We start from the raw sequence: 18,508 nt of genomic DNA, 5'->3' as shown, positions 1-18,508 counted from the left end.
CCGCCTCCCATGGAAAGTACAGAAGACAAAGATCCCAGTGTGGGATAAGAACAATTTACTGGGAACAGCAACCAGATAAGGAACAAACAGGAACAGCAACAACATTGATAACAGAAGGGATAATAAAATCTATTTGCGGGGAAAACTACAACACCACCAACTGTCTCTTCCCAGCCACATATTCACTCCTGCCTGGAAAGGACACCCTTCTCCTCAGGGGAGGGAGAGAGACAGTCCCTTTCGTACTCCTAGCAATGACCCGATGTAGGAGAGAATATAATGACACAACTATGGCCAGACCCTCATGTTCTTGAACCCACATCATGTCATTGGCAGGGACAGGAAAAGGGACTGGTGTCTTCCCAGCATTGATGACAGGGAACATGGATCACCAGGGTTCATCCCAACGGGGGTTGTCCAATGGGAGATGAAGCTGGAGCAGTGCAAGAAGCTTTTCCTGAAGTTGGGGCATTTGCAGGGCTTCCCTTACTGGTGCCTCTGTTGGTGTTTGATCAAGTGAGACCTCTGGGTGAAGCTCTTCCCACACTTGGGACACTCGTAGGGCGTCTCCCCAGTGTGGATGCACCAGTGGGTGTTGAGCTGGGGGTTGTGGATGAAGCCCTTCCTGCAGTCAGGGCAGCGGAACGGCTTCCCCTCTGTGTGAATCCGCTCATGCAGAAGGAGATGAAAGCTGGTGTGAAACCTTTTCTGACACTCAGAACACTCGTAAGGTTTCTCCTCAGTCTGGATGCATTGGTGGGTGACGAGTGCGGAGCTGCAGCTGAAGCCCTTCACACACTCCAAGCACTTGTAGGGCCATTGCCCAGCGTGGATCATGTGGTGGCAGATCAGGGTGCTGCTCTGCCTGAAGCTCTTCCCACACTCCAAGCACTTGTAGGGATTCTCCCCATCGTGAAGCTGCTCATGCGCCACCAGCTCTGAGCTCTGTCTGAAGCTCTGTCCACCTTCCTGGCCCAGGGTGGGTCTTTCCTCCTCAGAGCACACTGGGCTGGGTTTGGAGCCCCATCTCCTGTGGGATCTCCAGGGCTTTTCCTCTCCGTTGGAGTCCTGCGCATTAGAGCCTCTCAAAGTGGCCTCTTCCACGAGGTTCTGTTGTGGAGATTTGTCCTCCCTGGTCTCCCTCCTCACCTTCTTGCCTGCGGGTGGAAGGGCAAGGTCAGGATGGGATTTGCCTCTGTGCTACAGGGAAGGGGAAGGAGATCCCCCCAGTGCATCCCTGGCAGGAAGGCATTGCCAGCGGTGTTGTTGCGCAGCTGGGGGCCGTGTTGGGCTGGGAGATGGAGCAGGAGAGAGGGGAAAAGGGGCACTGACTTCCTCCTCACCCGCCTGCGTGTCTGGGGGCATTGTTTCAGTTTGAAAAGACAGGTGTCTGCTAAGGAAGGCAAGAACCTCCCTTGAAATGGAAAATATTAATCCCCTCCCTCTGAATTGTTACGTTTAAAATTAAGGGGGTCTCAGGCAAAAATATGGGACTAGTTAAAACAGCTATTGACTAGAAAAAATTTAAAAATACAAATGCAGCTGTACAAAAAACCCCACTAACCAAATCAGAGTATAACCTTACACCTTGTGGGTCAGGGTGCTGGTAGCAGTCCCATTATGTGGTGGCTGCAGAGCTCCTGCAGTGACAGATGTGGTTCTGTTGGGATCCTGTAGAAGGGTGGAGTTTTCCTCTGAAGGTCAGTGGTGGTGGTGTTGGGTCTGGTCTTCCTCTGGGAATTCTGTGGATAAGAAAGCTGCTTCTGTGAGAATCCAGTGGGAAAGGCTGGCTGTGGAGTTCCAAGGCTGAGCTTATATCCAGGTAGGAATGCTTGGCTCCTCCCCCTGGGCAGAGCATCTCACAATGGGATGATGGAATTTTTATCAGTCATACAGTGACACTCAATGGCCCATTAAGAGAAGATATTTCTCAGAGGGGGTATTGGTTGTAGAAGAGATAAAGAAAACTGCTCAATTAACAGATGATACCTGCCCCACTTCTAACAGATGGGAATTGACAAACCCCCAGCTACATCTTGCAACCTAAGACAGGCATCTCCATCTTCCTCACAGCTTTTTCCTCCATGCCACCAACAATTGGGAATGGAAAATCCTGGTTCTGGAAAAACAAGGGTTTAGCACAGATTGAGATTGAATGTCCCTCTGCCCAAGTCCATCTCTAGAAGTAACCGGCCATCTGCGCTCCATAAAAACCTCCCAAACATCAAGTTCAGCCCTGAAAATGCTTCCCAGGAGTTGCCTGTCTCTGGTCTCTCCCCTTTGGTGTTTCAGGGTTGCCCCCTGTCCCAGCTGGTGTGGGTCACACTTGGATTGGGGGTCCCCTGTCTACTTGGTCCTCACCCTCCCCTGCAGGAAGTCCCAAGAAGCAAAATGTTTCCCCTTTTTCCATCTCCTCATTTAGGGATGCTGGGGGTTTTGGGATCCTAGGGTCCCTACTTTCCTAATTCTCTGCTTTGGAGTGCAGGGGATCCCAGGAGTCCCTCCTTCCCCTCTCCAGGCTCTTGAGGCTCCTGCCAATGGTGGTGCTTCCCCCTCTCTGGGATCCCGACTTTGGGTTCCTGGGAGACACAGGGCTCTGCTCCTCCAGTCTGCCTCTGCCGGCAGCTGCCACTGGGGCCCTCCAATGTCCCTCAAGGGGCCTTTTCCGCTCAGCCTTGGACTTCTTCATTCTCCAGACATCCCCTCAAAAAAACCCAGCCCAGGGAACCCCCCAGGATATCTGAGCCAAGCTCCCCCCCTCACCGGTCACCTGTGTGATGGCGGGAGGGGGGGGGGTGAAGATCCCATGGGTGGGGATGCGAATTCATGGAGTGCTTGACCTTGTGGTTCCTTCTGCTTTCTCTGATCCTCCTTTGTCCCTCATCTTCCTCTTCCTCCCATTCCCTCCCTCCTCCTCCCCCAGCAGCAGCCACACCCTTGGTGCCCCGTTCCCGCAGCCCTCGCAGCCTGCGGCAGGAGCGGGGATGGAGCCGGGACAGGTTGGGATGGGCAGTGCGGGGCTCTTGGCTGCTCCCAGCCACTGCAGGCGGGGGGAACCCAGCCCGGGCCAAAGGAGAGGCAAACTGGGAAAACTGGGGGCTGAACATCCAAACTGGGTCTTGCTGGGCACCCTGCCTGGGCGCTGCCAGCCCTTGGGGCTCCACTCAGGAGATCCAGGAGGGGCGAATGCAGAGAGGGCTGGAGGATCCCAGGAGTTTCATCACTGGGAAGAAGTGAGCTGTACTGGGATCATACTGTGATCATATAGGCAGTGACTGGATTTATCCTGGGTTTGTGTTGACATCATACTGGGATCATACTGGGAGCAGCTGGACTCCTGCTGGTGGAGACTGTGATCACAATGAGGTGAATGGGATCATACTGGGACTGAGTAGGAGCCTGCTGGGTGCAATTGTGGCCCTGTTGAGGCAAATGGGATATACTGGGAGCAAGTGGGATCATGCCAGGAGCAAGTGGGAGTAACTGGGATCATGCTGGGTGCACACTGGGAGTCATTAGAAGCAACTGGCCTTCCACTGGGATGAACTCAGATTATGCCAGGAGTGACTGGGAATATACTGGAAGGAACTGGGATATATTGGGAGAGACTGGAACAAAAGTCAGGGTGAAAGGGAGAAACTGGAACCATGTGGGGTACAAGTGGTTCATACTGGCAGCAACTGGGACCACAGTGGGCTCATCTCTGCATCGTACTGGTACTGACTAGATTAACACTGGGAGTTTCTGAGAGTGACTGGGAACACACCATGCACATCATCCCTGGACTGGGGGTGACTGGGAGCAACTGGGAGCACACTGGGAGCAACTGGCATAATCCCGGGACTGACTGGATTGATCTAGCTGCAGGTAACTGGCACCATCCTGGGAGTGCTTGAAAGTAACTGGGATTATTCTGGGACCATACTGGGAATGCTGGCATGTCATAAAGATCATACTAATACATAAAATTTCAATAGTCAATGCGAATTTTATTTCTATGTCTTTGATTTGAAAGAAGGTGGGCAAGCAGCGCTGGGTGGCCGAGGAGTCACTGCTCCACTCACGGCACACACTACTTACAAATTCAGTAAAGTATATATACTGTTTTTAAGCTTATAAAGCATTTTCCAATGTGCTTGGTTAATACAAATGAGTAAATATCAGTAAGCTGGAATCAGCAATTTCATCATCTTTCCAGGTGGTTGTTGGCTTTCTGTCCTTCTTGTGCTCGTCTGGAGGGAGGCCCCTTCACCACTGTCCGCTACAATATTTTGTTAAGCTTTTTATTATACATAAGCATTTAGTCACATTGCAGTCCCCTTAGTTTTACAACTTCCTCTATTTTATTCTAAGCATGAGCCATCTTTCTACCTGTCCCGGGGTGACCCTAAACCAGGACACTACCTCATCTCTTTACTTTACCATACTTCCCTTTTTCAAAGCTTTATTTGGCTATAGAAAGTTTCAAAACCCTTCCTTGTATCTATCCCAAGGAATGCATCCATTTTCCACACAGCAGATACAAGCATTTGCTGATTCCATTGCAGATTGACACAAATCACAAAAACATTTTTCACAATATTGCTCACCAAATTGACGATGTGGCAATCTGCTTCCCTTTCCTGTAGGGCATGTACAATGTGCTGCTGGCTTATGGTGTCAAAAGCCTTGGTGATGTCCACAAATACAACACCCAGGGGTTTGTGTTCTCCTTTTGTGACCGAATAATGATTTGCAGGGGTTTCAGGTTTTCAGAGCATCCCATTGCTCTTATAAAGCCTCTTTGCCTTGGATTGAGGGTCAAGCCTTGGTCAGTGTGGCTGTTAAAATCCTGGAGAACAGTCTTAGCAAGATGGAACTGATTGGGATAGGTCACCAGTTGGTAATTTCCTTGAGGCGATCTGGTTCAATTGACTTAGGAATCAAAAGAGTCCTGCAATCCCTCACTGTTGTGTTGGGTCTGTATAAGTTGGACTGTTCTATTCCGCCCTATCTTATAATGGTTCTGTCCTGGTTCTCCCTTCCCTCCCTTGTGCTGCCACTTATCCCAGCTCCTCCCCTGTTGCCTTGGAGATAAATGTACCCTGTCTCAAATCCCTCCCCGGTGCCCTGTCCGTCACTTGGCGCTCCCACCGTTCTCTCTGGAACTCTCTAGAAACATCTAACTAGAGCGTCGAGTGATTGGCTCAGGGGCCGAGGCTCCACCCTCAAGTTATCCCCATTGGTGTCTTCCCTAAGTCAATCTTTGGTATCCCACTCCCCTCTGAAACCATATTCGTCCAAGGACTGACTCCTCCCCTGTGTCCCTCCCTCCTTATAAGCTGCTGCAACTTCCCCCTCTTCCTCTTCGGTTGTCGGTTTCCCCTGGGACTCAATAAACCTGGATTCACCACAGCTGGAGAGCGCTCTCTTCTTATTTCTGCTGACTATGCCAAGCCACGTCCTACCACAAGGTACCGCTACTTTCATAGCACAGAGCGTTTGCCTTAGGTGCTCTCCCGAACCACGGAGATTGGGATAGTGCCCACCTACTGCTAGCGGTGCTGGAAAGCTGTATGGGACGTCCGAGAAGGACCATTTTTCTCCAGCTGGACCGCTTCAGTTTTGGCGCCAAACGTTCCCCACTGCCTCTGTGCTGGGGCAGAGATCAATTGCGTTACATTACACAGGGTATCCAGCAGGACCACGAGGAGGTGCAATCTCTGCACCAATGCCCCGTTTGTAACTATACTCTCAAACACTGCCTTAGGAGAGTCATAGTAGCACCTGCCATTTGCCTGCATTTCATTGAATTTCTTCACTTTGACATTCAGAGCACTGGGCAGAAATCACATTGCATCAACACCCATCTCAGGCCTTTGTGATGCTTTAATTAAACAGTCTGATTCCCCTGGTTTGCACCAATTCTAAACTTGCTGCTGGGTGCTGGCCAAGGTAAGGCACCCGCCTGGGGACCCCCCTGGTGACCTTCCCCATGTGAACCACTCAGCAGACACCTTTTCACAGCAGTTGACAGCAGGACATGGAGTGACAGTTACGGCTTGATGGTAGCCAGGTGTTCCACAGCAGCTGGGAGTCTCCCAGCAGCCAGGTACAGCTTGGCAACAGGCACGGGCAGCTCCATAGCAGCCAGGAATGGCTCCTCAGCCAGGCACCCCTTTACAGTACCAGGGCGCTTTCCCGCCGGGGCCGGGCACTGTCTCGCCGTGGCTGGGCACAGCTGTAGGGGCGCTTTCAGTCAAAGCAAAGCACAGAGAGGTGGTTCCACTGCAGGCAGAGATGGCTACAGGGGCAGCCACATGGCACAGAGGAGCTGGAATCTCACAGGGGCTGGGCACTGCTTCTGAGATCTCAGCTGGTATGGCAGGCCTGGTGGAGGGGCAGCAAACCCCACTCCATGGCCAGGCACTGTCCTGCAGGAGCAAGGCATCTCACAGTGGTGGCAGCTGGGTGCCTTGCAGCGGCTGCAGGGGCAAAGTGCCTCGCTGCTGCTACCAAGTGCTGCTTCTGGGGTTCCAGCTGTGGCAGCAGGGCACAGCAGAGTGGCAGAGTGCCTGTTCAATGTGACTCTGCAGCATGACATCTCTCCACCCTCTGGATCAGCAGCAGCACACTCCATTGACAACCCATGCTGCTCCTGGGCGGTTGCGGCAGTTTCTGCCAGCAGGGCAGAACAAGGGGCAGCAGAGGGCACAGCAGCAGAGCAGCCAGTGCTTTCAGGAGTCTTGGCAGCCATGGCAGGGCACAGAGGGGCTTCAGGGTGCTCATTTAACACAGCCAGGCTGCTCGGGGCGCCTCCACCACTGACCCCAGGGACAGTGCACTCAGCTGACAGCGCCCTCCTGCCTGGGGCAGCAGCACGGCCCCGGGTGACCAGGGGACATCCTGCTGGGCAAACACCTATGCCAAGGATGGCAGCACAGTCCTCGGGGGCAGCAGGGCACTCCCTGGGCAGGTCACCCTCATCTGGGGAGGCTTCACGGCTCTGTCTGGTGGCCTCCTGGTGGGCGGTGCCTTCTGCACTCATCCTCTTCCCTCGCTGACCCAGCCAAACCTCTGCTCTCCCTGCTGCCTCCCCCAGTGCCCTGCTTTCACCATTAGCCCTGATGGAGAGCCAGTGAATGCCCCATTCTTGGAAACATTCCAGCTTGGATGGGCTCTGAGCAAGATAATGGAGTGAAAGATGCCTCTGCCCGCACCCCACAGGAGGCTCTGTGGTGTCAGCTACTGGAGTGGTTGGGGTCTCCTGTAGGATGCAATTCCCCCAGAGAGCACAGAGAGAACACAAAGCTCCATAACTGGCAAGAACACCCTCCATGGAGATAGGAATATTCTGGATCAACAGGCTCAAGCTGCTGAGTTTTGCCCCCTTGTAGATGGACACAAGTGTCAGAAATGACTGAGAGCCAGGAGGCCCCACAGTGTCTCTGAGTCCCCTTGGTTCCCTGAGATCACACAGTGTCCCAGTGTCCCTTTGGTTCCATGAGGCCCCACAATGTCACAAAGATCCCTGGACACCACAAGGTTCTGGGAGATCCCAATGGATTGTTGGTTCCAACTGGCTTCACTGAGTCACAAGGGCCTCTGGATTCCATGAGACCCCACAGTGTCACAATGTGCCTTTGGTTCCACAAGCCACAGTGTCACAATGGTTCCTGAGCAACTTTAGGCACCAGAGTCTCAGAGCATCCCCTCAGTTCCATGAACTCCACACTGTCACAATGTCCCCTTGGTTCGTTTTAGTTCTGCAGTGTCACAAGGATTTCTGGAAAGAATGAGGCCCTGAGGTATCACAATGTATGGTTCCATGAAGTCCCAGAGTTTCACAGTCTCCTCTTGGTTCCGTGGATTCTACAAGACCCTGGAGTGTCACAGGGCCCCTATAGTCCCATTGTCACAATGTGACAATGTCCCCAGGAGGCCCTGCAGTGTCACAGAGGAGCAGCACTGGAGTGGGCACAGCACCAGGGGAGGTTTGGCAGTGTTCCCATATCTGTGACACAACAGTGGTGCAACACCAATGTTCCCCTCTCTATGATACCACAGATGTTCAAGACCGAGCATGGCCCTGTCAGTGACATCCCAGTGGTGGCAACCTCAAAGTTCCCCTGTCTGTGACATGACAGCAGTGGCAATACCAATGTTCCCCTGTCTATGACACCAAAGCAATTGCAACCCCAGCGTTCCCCTCTCTCTCTGTGACACCACAGAGGTGGCACCCGCAGCGTTCTCCTCTCTATGACAGCACCACAGTGGCAACCCCTATATTGCCCTCTCAGTGACACCACAGGGGTGGCAGCCCCAAATGCTCCCCTGTGACACCACAGCAGTGACTCCCCCACATTCCCCTCTCTGTGATACCACTGAGTTGGCAGTTCCAACATTGACTTCTGTAGGACACCACAGGGGTAGCAGCCCCAAGATTACCCTATCTTTGAGCCCACAAGGATGGCAGCCCAAACATTTCCCTCTCTATGATACCACAGTGGTGGGAGCCCCAGAAATCCCGTCTGTGGAACCCAAGCAGTGTCAGCCCTAACATTTCCCTCTCTGTGACATCATAGTTGTGGCAGCCCCAAGTCCCCCTCTCTGTGACACCACAGCAGTGGAAGGCCCAGAGTCCCCTGTCTGTGACACCGCAGCTTTGGCAGCCCCAACATTCTCCTCTCTATGACTCCACAGCAGAGGCAGCCCCAATGTTCTCCTCTCTACGACTCCACAGCAGAGGCAGCCACAGCATTCTCATGTGTGTGTGTGATACCACTGTGGTGGCAGCCACAACGTTCCCCTCTCTGTGACACCTTAGTGTTGGCAGCCCCAGTTGCACCTTCTATGACACTACAGCAGCAGCCACCCCAACATTCCCCTCTCTACGACACCAGAGCTGTGGCAGTCCCGTTGTCACAGTCTCTGTGACACCACAGTGGTTGCTGCCCGAACGTTCCCCTCTCTGTGACATCACAGCTGTGGCAGCAGCACTAGAACAGAAGCAGAGGCCGTGGAACAACAGGGGAGCAAGGGAAATGCAGAGAAGGAGCAGTGGAACAGTGGGAGATGAGCAGTGTCGGAGCAGCAGTGGAGCAGTGGTGCAGGAGGTGAGGAACCGTGCAGAAATAGCACAGCACAGCTTTTGAGCAGCAGTGGAGTGAGCATGGAAAAGGCGGAACAGTGGTGGCACAGGAGCTATAGCCATGGAACAGTGGTGACACAGGAGCTACAGCCATGGAACAGTGGTGGCACAGGAACTGCATCCATGGAACAGTGGTGGCACAGGAACTACACTCATGGAACAGTGGTGGCACAGGAACTACAGCCATGGAAGAGTGGTGGCACAGCCCCGCAGCTGTGGAGCGGCGCCTGAGATGCTGAAGCTGCGGGACACAGAGCGGCTCCCAGTACTGTGTCCTGCACGAGCCGGTCCCACACACACCAGAGCGATGCCACTCAGGCTGAGCCAGAGCTGGGGCAGAGGCAGGAATTGCTGCTAGACTGTGGAAGGTGTGGATCGAGTGCATTTAATGGTGACCTGGGGATTTGATCCTGCTCATTGTGGCTGCTTTTATGCTGTTGGGACCATTCCAGTTCATGTGAAGTCATGAACTCAGGAGAAACTTGGGACAAAAGGAATCAAAGTGCCTTCTGTCCTGCTGCCTTGGTTTGGAAAGACAGGTGCCTGCTAAGGAAGGCAGGAGCCTCCCATGAAATGGAGAATGTGAACCCTCCCCTTCTGAATTGTTATGATTTTAAATTATGGGGTTCTCAGGCAAAAAATAAAAAGTATGGGAGCAGGAAATAACAGTTATATAATGGGGAAGAAAATAAAAGGATAAAATAAACAATGCAGTAAATTAAAGCAACACTGACAGAGTCAGAACACAACCTGACACCCTGTTGGTCAGGGTGCTGGTAGCAATCCAATTGGAAATGTGGCTGCAGTCCTCCTGGAGTGGCAGGTGTGGCTCTGTTAGAGCAGGGCTCCTGTAGAAAAGGGTGTAGTCTTTCTCTGAGGATCCAGTGGAAGAAGAGGCAGCTGCTGTTCCTCTGGGAAATCCAGGGGAGAAGCTGTGCTGCTATTCCAGAATCTCCATATTTTATCCAGTTAGGAATGTTTGGCTCTTCCCTCTGGGCGGAGCATCTCCCAATGGGATGCTGTAGTTCTTATCAGCCATGCAGTGACATTCAATAGCCTGTTTTCAGCAGATGTCCCCCCAGGAGGGAGGAGTGGTTGTGGAAGAGATAAGGAAAACTGCCATACAGATGGCAAATAAAATCCATCTTGCCTTGCAATCTGGGACACCTGCAGAGAAACACATCTTGGTAGAAGTTGAATGATTTCTGCTTTGGGAACTGAAGTGGGTCAATTATTGGCCTGTGGTTTGTTCTCATCCAGAAAGAATTGCCGAAGTAGTGCAATTTGGCATTAAAAACCAGGAACGTGCCTCTTCACCAGGATATTGCATATGGACTGCAGAGCTATTTGTGGACAATATTATAAGAAAACAACTGGAAATCTTTTCCTGATTTCACTCTTTCTTCTAGTTTCTGGGATTAGGCCTCCAACACTCCCTACAGGTCTTCTTTCCATAATCTGCTCCTCTGGAGTTGGGATGTGACAAATCAGCAGTGGGAAGAGGAAGGACAATGGACCATTACAACTGCAAACTCTGGTTTTTATAGTCTCTGGATTTCCAGTGCTTAGAAACTGTCATGTTTTCAACTGTCTGAACAAATCCCACATTTGTCACTTTTTCCCTGGCAGAAAACCTTCCTTTGGCCCTATTTAGGAACTGAGCCTGGGAAACACCTCATTCCAGATGCTTTTTTGTTGGTTTTGCTAAGAGATGCCAAGAAAATCAGCACAAGGGGCAGGGATGAGGGAAAGGGAAGAAACAATTCCTTTCTTTGCTCTTCCTTGGGGAAACTCTCCTCTAGAGATTGTGCTCCAGCCAGAGACTTCCCAGGCCAAGGGCTAAGGGAAGCAATTCAGCTGAGGCAGTTGAGGCATCTCCTCCCTGGTCTGTAGCCCTGGGGCTGGGAGGGGACACGGGTGCCCCCCTTGCACCGCCTGGAATGGGGGATTCCTCCTGCCTCTGCCAGGTGCTCCTGATCCTGGCGTTAGCCCTGGCCTGGCTGCTCCTGCTCTGAGCTCCCTGCCATGGGCATTGCTGGTGCTGGAGGGCAGGCGAGAGGGTGTCATGGTTTGGGCCTGGCACAGAGCCAGTGCCCCCATGAGAATACCTTCTCCCTGGTGTCTGCGGTGAGATGTGACCAGGAATAAGCAAAGCAGGCTCCAGCTTAAACATAAAGAAAACTTTATTACCTAAACTACAAGAAAAGAAAGAAAAAACCCATAAGGGAAAAAAAAATTGAAAACCTTACAAAAAACACTTTCCTCCTCCCCACCACCAAAATTTCCCAATCCAATACATTCCCCTCAAATCACCAACTGCCCAGTCTGGCACCACCCTTTAGGATATTCAAACTTCAGTCCATGAAGAGGAGACGAGTCTTTCTTGCACCATAGGCTTCCCCTGGAAACATGCTGAAACCTTGTGTGCTTCCATGTCACTCAGCACCGCCCGGAAAGTCCTTTTGCCGCTTGTGACATCTTCCTTCCATGCGCAGTGCTCTCACCACTGGGCATGGACCAGTGCTGCTTTTAGGGTTGTCTTTTAAGGATGCCTTGTCTCACTCCAAAAAGGCACAGTCTCTGCTTTGGGACATCTGTCCCCCCCATTTTTTTCCAACCCCCTGGGGCCGAGGGGTCCCCACAATGAACCCTCCTGGTTCTGAGGCACTGCTTCCCCCTAAATGCAGTCTCTGTGTCACAGGAATAAAACTGGTTCAGTCTATGGCCACACAAGAAAAGTCCAGCCAAAAGGCCACTCCAATCATCTCTCCCCACTCAGCAAGGCTTCTCAACATCCTTCGGGCCAGGTCCTTGTTATCTCATCTCTTATCTCCCTTCTTATTCAGCTCCGAGGAGGATCAGCATTTTTGCGAGGTCCCAGTCATGAAAGAAAGGGGTTAAAAATTTCAGTCTCTGTCTGTCCCAGAAGTCTGGCACTCCCACACTTGCTGCTGCTCCGGCCAGCCAGGCACCTCCTCCCTCGCTGCATTCCCCCCCTTTCTCCCCCTGGGCTGGCTGCTATCACATTGCCAGCTCTCCTCTCTCTCTCTCCTGGGGGGGAGAATGGCTGCCCGATGTCTCTTGGGGCTCCTCCACCCTTCCATCCTCAAGGGCCTCCTCACCCCCCATCTCTGTCCAGGCCCAGGCCTATCACATGGCTGCCCCTCCCCTGCCCAGCAGCAGCGGCTGGACAAGGGAGGGAAATCCGACCTCCGTCCCTCAAAGTCCCAAGAGAGCCTCCCAGGGCCGAAGCTCTGCTTTCAACCCCTGTGTCTTCTCGGAGGTGTGTCCAGATCCCACTGGCCACATCAGGTGCCAATATCAAAATCCGAGCACCCATTGGTTTGACCACAGCATCCCAGAATTCCCACTTCTTCCTGGTCAAACCACCACAGAGGGATTCAGTGCAAACCTGGGAGGTGCCAGTGGGCTCAGAGATGTGTGGGCGTGACAGTGACAGAGTGACACAGGGAGGTGCAGATGGACACAGGGACAAGCCAATACCTCTGGGAAAAACGCTTGGAAATTTGGGGGACTTTGAGTGTAAAATGCACACGAACACAGACACACAGACACAGCATACTGCAAAGCATTTCCCAGCTGTCTTAGGTTGGACATGGGGCGTGTATTCTATTCCTATCTGATGGGGAAGTTATCTTCTGTTAATTGGGCAGTTTTCCTTATCTCTTCCACAACCCATCCTCCCTCCCAGGAGATATCTTCTGTTAATGGGCCATTGAGTGCCACTGCAGGACTGATAAAATTCCATCATCCCATTGTGAGAAGCTCTGCTCAGAGGGAGGAGCCAAGCATTCCTACCTGGATATAATCAGAGGGCTGGAAGACCAGAGTCAGCCTTTTCCACTGGATTCCCGGAGGAAGACCAGGCCCAACACCACCACCACTGGATCTTCAGAGGAAAACTCCACCCTCCTACAGGATCCCTGCTTCAACAGAGCCACACCTGTCACTGCAGGCGGACTGTAGCCACCGTTTCTTGGGACTGCCACCATGACTGTGACCTACAGGGTGTCAGGTCGTATTCTGAATCTGTCAGTGTTTTTTCTTTGTACTATTGCATTTATATTTTAATTTTCCTGCTATATAACTGTTATTCCTAGTCCCATATCTTTTATAGTAGAGCCCCATAATTTCAAATATATAAGAGTTCGGAAGGAGGTTGTTTACATTTTTCCATTTCAAGGGAGGCTCTTGCCTTCCTTAGCAGACACCTGCCTATTCAAACTGAGACAATGCCCCAGGACACCCAGGCAGGTGAGGAGGAAGTCAGTGCCCCTTTCCCCCTCTCTCCGGCTCCATCTCCCAGCCCAGCATGGCCCCCAGCTGCAGGACAACCCCACTGCCAATGCCGTCCTGCTGGGGAAGCACTGGGGGAATCTCCTTCCCCTTCCCTGTGGCACAGAGGCAAATCTCATCCTCTCTTTGTCCTTCCTCCCCCAGACAAGAAGCTGAGGATGGAGGCCAGGGAAGGCAAATCCCCACAGCAGAACCTCATGGAAGAGGCCACTTTGAGCCGCTCTACTGTGCAGGAATCCAGTGGAGAGGAAAAGTCCCAGAGGTCGCTCAGGAGGAGGGGCACCAAACTCAGCCTGGGTTGCTCTGAGGAGGAAAGACCCACCCTGGGCCAGGAAGGTGGACAGAGCTTCAGACAGGGCTTGGAGCTGGTGATGCATGAGCAGCTTCACAATGGGGAGAAGCCCTACAAGTGCTTGGAGTGTGGGAAGAGCTTCAGGTGCAGCTCTGAGCTCGTCACCCATCAACACATCCACACCAGGGAACGGCCCTACGAGTGCCTCGAGCGTCCAAAAATGTTTCACACCACTTCCACTCTCGTCAGGCACCAGCAGATTCACACAGAGGAGAGGCCCTTCCGCTGCCCTGAGTGCGGGAAGGGCTTTAGAGAAAACATCAGCCTTGTTACCCACTGGTGCATCCACACCAGGGTGAGGCCCTACGAGGGTCCCAGGTGTGGGAAGAGCTTCACCCAGAGCTCTCATTTGATCAAACACCAACAGAGGCACCAGTAAGGGAAGCCCTGCAAATGCCCCCACTGCAGGAAAAGCTTCTTGCACTGCTCCAGTTTCATCCCCCATTGGAGGATCCCCTTTGGGAAGAGCCCTGGTGATCCATGTTCCCTGTCAGCAATGCTTGGAAGACACCTATACCTCTTCCTGGCCCTGCCAATGACATGATGTAGGTCCAAGAACATGAGGGTCTGGCCATGGTTGTGTCATTATATTCACTTCCATATCAGGTTGTTGCTAGGGCTAGGAAAGGGACTGTCTCTCTCCCTCCCCCGAGGAGAAGAGTGTCCTTTCCAGGCAGGAGTGAACATGTGGTTGGAAAGAGACAGTCAGTGGTGTTGTAGTTTTCCCTCTAATTAATTTTTCTGATCCTTTCTGTTATCAGTGTTGTTGCTGTTCCTGTTTGTTCCTTATCTGGTTGCTCTTCCCAGTAAATTGTTCTTATCCCACACTGGGATCTTTGCCTTTTGTGCTTTCCATGGGAGGCGGGAGGGCAGCAAGGGCAGTGCGGTTTTAGCAGGAGCAGAAAACTGGGGAATCCCATTTCTGAACCCCGGCCCCTGGAAACCGAGCATCCCAGCCGGTCCCAGCCCTGGTGGCCATGGCAACAGCCTTGGGAGTGGGTCCCTGGCTGGGGCTGTGGGAACCTCTTCCCTCTGGTGCCCAGGGACAGGAGTGGAGGGAACAGCTGCAGCTGAGTCAGGGCAGGCTCAGGTTGGATGTCAGGAAAAGGTTTTTGCCCAGAGGCTGCTGGGGCCCTGCCCAGGCTCCCCAGGGAAGGGTCCCAGCTCCAGGGCTCTCTGAGCTCCAGCAGCGTTTGGACAGCCCTGCCAGGCCCAGGCTGGCATTGTTGGGGTGTCCTGTGCAGGGCCAGCAGTTGGACTGGAGGATCCTGATGGGTCCCTCCCAGCTCAGCCAATTCTGTGGTTCTGGGATCCCATGAGCCTGGGGATAGGACTGCCAATGGTTGCCATGGCAATGGGCTCTGGCTGTAGGCCTGAGCTGGTGTCCATGGAAACCACCCTTGGCATGGGGTCTCCGTGGAGCTGCCAGTGGACTGAGCATAGCAACAGGGGGCTGGTGATGGTTGCCATGGCAACTGACCATAGCAACAGGGGGCTGGGGAGGGTTGCCATGGAAACTGTCCAGAGCAATGGGTTCTAGTGATGAGTGCCTGCTTAGGAACTGAGTTGCCACAGGCACTCAGAGGGGCTCCATGGGAGGCGCCTTGATATTTTAACATTTTCTAAGATATTGATATTCTTGTAGCGAACTTTCTCACACACTTGCTGTAAATAACTCATTGTTTTGCATTCCTTTATGGAGGAGGAGAAAGTTGATGGACTCTTGGTTTGTCCACTGTCATTGGAGAGGTGGCACTGTCACCCTCCAATCCACTGTCACTCTTGGGAAACTATAAATGTTGGAGTCAGAAAATTAACTTTCCTTTTTTTTTCACCATGAGAACAGCAATGTGTGCTTGTGTTCTTTCATGTCCTATAGCAACACATGGGGACATTCCAAGAGTCTCCAGGATGTTCAAGACCTGGAATGTCCCACGCAGAGACAGGGGCTCCATGGAGACCTCCCAGGGCTTTCTGGGGATGGTAAAGAGCCCTGTGCTCAGAGGCAGTCACAGCCATTCCATGGTGATATCCCAGGGCACCTTGGGCTGCAAAGGCACCGATCTGTCACAGGCACTCACGGGGGCTCCACGGTGTCATCCCAGGAGTCCCCAGGCTGCCAAAGACCCAGGATGTCCCAGACACTCACAGGGGTTCCTGTCATGGGCACAGTGGGAGCTTCAGGCAAAAGCTTTGTTTCTTCCTTGGAGAAACTCCTGCTGAGTCATGGGATGGAGAAATGGCACACAGCAGCCACCATAGAACCCATAAAACACTCTAGGACCCCTAGACTTCTAAAATTTCTTCTCAAAGAGGAGACTGGGAGTGGCTGGATCCAATCCCAGCCCCAGACATTGACAAAGGTGCAAAAGTTTGGACAGGAGGAATTGAACTTGTCCCACAGGATTAATGATGGTATACCAGACAGATTTCTAGAAATACAGCTCTGATTGATTCTGATCATGATTAGACAGAAAGATCTTGATCAGAGTTATTTCCTCCACAGCATAGGAGATCTAACAATTAGAATATTCTGCTCTAGGCAGCAATTTTGAAGTCAACAGGGCCTTGCTGGAGTTGTTGGAGCACACTGCAGGCAGAGCCTCCTGCTCCAGCAGGAGCTGCCTTTCCTGTGCCATGAGCAGGGCAGGTCCCGCTGCAGGAAAAGCCCCAGGCCAGCCCCAGCACAGGGAAGGGCTCGGGATCAAGGGCAGAGTGCCGTGCTGGGAGCTGTGCCAGGGAGAGCCTGAGGCACCAAAGGCACCTTGGCAGCAGCAGCTGCTTGCAGGCCATGGCCAGAAGCCTCCCTCGGCAGCCCGGCCTGGTAGCCACCACTGCAGAGCTGCTGCCTCAGGGCTCATTCCTGGCTGGGCTCTGAAAAGCCACTTCTGCTCCAGGAGCCTGACTGGGAAGCCATTGGCCCCAGCCTCAGGGACAAGATATTAATGTCAAAACTCCTCATGCCAGCAGAGCCAAGGCAGGGGCAGAGGAAAGGGGAGAGCCAGGCCCAGGGCACAGGGCTGCCATGGTGATGGCTGTGAGGCCACTGCCCCTGCAGCAGCCTGGCTGCCCTCAGCAGACATTCTGGCCAGAAGCCTTGTGAGGGCACTCAGCACAGCAGAGAACACACACTACGGGAATTCTGTTCTTGGGGTTGAGAGGGTTTCACTGGGTCAGGCTGCACAAAGCTCCCATTCTTGGACAATTCCTGGGATAGGGCATCCAATTCTCTAGAAAAACAGCTGCAGTTTCATGCCACTTTCATAATTGTAGAATATTTCTTCCTTCTAACAAATGTAAATCCACCCTCATTCAGTTTAAAGATATTGACCCTTTTTCTGTCATGGCAAGATTTGGGAGACAATAACTTTGACCACAATTTTTCCATTTTCACAGACCTTATTTTTTTTCCAAAAATCTCCCAGGATGGGGTTTTGGAGGCCTCATCACAAAACCAGCAGGGGGAGTCTGCAGGCTCTGGGCTCAGTGGTGTGGAGACTGAGGACAGAACAGGAGTAGCCTGGGAGGGATGGAAGGGTGGTTTCAGAGGGGCTGGAGCTTTTCTTCATAGTGGGAATGAGCCTGAAGAAGACATAATAGCACCAAGAGCAGCTGGGGAGGTGCAGAGTGGACACCAGCAGAAAGGAATTTCCCTGCCAGGGCAGGGCTGTGGTGCAACACATCCCCAGCAGTAGCCTGGAGCAGCCCAAGGCTCTGTGTGGGCAGGCAGAGGCAGGCAGGAGGCAGAGCTGTCAGCAAAGGAAGGGCCCAGCCAGGTGGGGCAGCCGGGGGATGCTGACAGCCTGCAGTGACAGAGGTGCAGGGCAGGGACAGCCTGGGCTGCACAGGGATGGGCAGCAGCTGCAAGACAGCCCTGCCAGAGCCAACTTGGGCAGCACTTTGGCCATGGCTGCTGGCCCTGGGCCTGAGGCCATGTGAGAGTCTGTCCAAAATATCCTTCATTTTTGCCTCACGGTTGCCATGAAGAGAGACCATCAAAAAACTAAAAACTGCTGAACCAGTGGTGGGGGGGAAATCATGTGCCTCTTAGCTCTGTTTCCAGAGGTGTTGTTTGCTATACGCAACACTGAACTTGAAGGAGCACCCTGCCCTGTTTCCTGAACAATGGTCCTGGAATTTCTCTCCGCCTCCTGGCCTGGCTGGTTTGAGCTTTAGCGTGGTCCCTCCTCCAAGAGAAGACCCCTCTTGCCCGTCCTCAACCATCGTGATAGACAAGTAGAGATGTAGGCCTCTTCATCAAGGACCCAAGACATGAAACCCCTGTGTGAGAAGGCTCCCTCTCACCTTCTTTCAGAGACTGGGACTGAAACCCTCCCAACTCGGGGGAGCTGTGCAGAGGGCAGGGAGGAAAGCTGCCCAGAGCAAGCACAGGTGCAGGCAGTGGGCCATGAAAACAATGGTTCTCGCTTGCTGCCTGGCTCAACTTTGTGCACCCCTGAACAAATACTATTCTTTCCCCCGAAGACCTTTGTTTCGGTTGTGAAATTCATTCCCTCTTCCCTTCTGCCAACGAAAAATAGTATAACTTGGGGTCCAGAAGAACTGTGCCTCCAAGATCTCCCCGGACGTGGCCTGGCAGACTCCATTGACTGGATCCCGAAGGATAACGCAGCACCACGTTTGGTAGCTGTAACCCACCCCTCCTCTTCCTCCCTCTTTTCCTTATTTTCTCCTTTGTTCCCCCAGTT

The sequence above is a fragment of the Melozone crissalis genome, unplaced genomic scaffold (genome assembly GCF_028551555.1).
Source record: "Melozone crissalis strain CALT ecotype California unplaced genomic scaffold, PUWL_Pcris_2 ptg000021l_1, whole genome shotgun sequence".
NCBI classification, from domain to species: domain Eukaryota; kingdom Metazoa; phylum Chordata; class Aves; order Passeriformes; family Passerellidae; genus Melozone; species Melozone crissalis.
The sequence above is the reverse complement of the archived record's forward strand: the minus strand, read 5'-3'. Positions refer to the sequence as shown.